The 591-nt window shown below is 36.2% G+C and overlaps 1 non-coding gene across 1 annotated transcript; it reads left to right on the top strand.

The window, feature by feature from the left end:
- Window positions 1–210: 210 nt before the first annotated feature.
- Window positions 211–319, top strand: LOC128289854 (small nucleolar RNA R71). The gene has a single exon (XR_008279496.1). It is a non-coding gene; the product is annotated as a small nucleolar RNA R71 (small nucleolar RNA).
- The last annotated feature ends 272 nt before the right edge of the window (window positions 320–591 follow it).

Below are 591 nucleotides of genomic sequence, written 5' to 3'. Positions count from 1 at the left end.
ACCGAATCGGCATTAAAATCGACGACTATTTTTGTTGGTTTTGTTCTCTTGACTTGCCACTGATAATTATTCAGTGACATCTCTTCTATAAATTCATAAGCATCCTCAGGTGTCTTATTATTGATAGTTCCTCTAGGAGCTGCGTCAATCATCTGTCTAGTCGAAGGATTCATGCCATTGTGAAACATTTGAACCTGTAGCCAGAGTGGTAACCCATGGTGAGGGCATCTTCTTAAAAGGTCCTTGTATCTCTCCCATGCATCATAGAGTGTTTCTAAATCCATCTACACAAAAGAAGAGATCATTATGTAATTTGGTTATTTTAGCCCGGGGAAAATATTTTAATAAAAATTTTTCGGTCATTTGTTCCCAAGTAGTGATTGACCCTCGTGGTAACGAGTTCAACCATTTTTTAGCTTTGTTCCTTAATGAAAAATGGAATAACCGAAGGCAAATGACATCATCAGAAATGCCATTGATTTTAAAAGTGTAGTAAAACTCTAAGAAATTTGCCAAATAAGCGTTTGGGTCTTCGTCTTGCAAACTATCAAACTAAACAAACAGTTGGATCATTTAAATGGTGTTAGGTTT

Source organism: Gossypium arboreum, chromosome 2 (assembly GCF_025698485.1).
Source record: "Gossypium arboreum isolate Shixiya-1 chromosome 2, ASM2569848v2, whole genome shotgun sequence".
NCBI lineage: Eukaryota > Viridiplantae > Streptophyta > Magnoliopsida > Malvales > Malvaceae > Gossypium > Gossypium arboreum.
The sequence above is the reverse complement of the archived record's forward strand: the minus strand, read 5'-3'. Positions and strand labels throughout refer to the sequence as shown.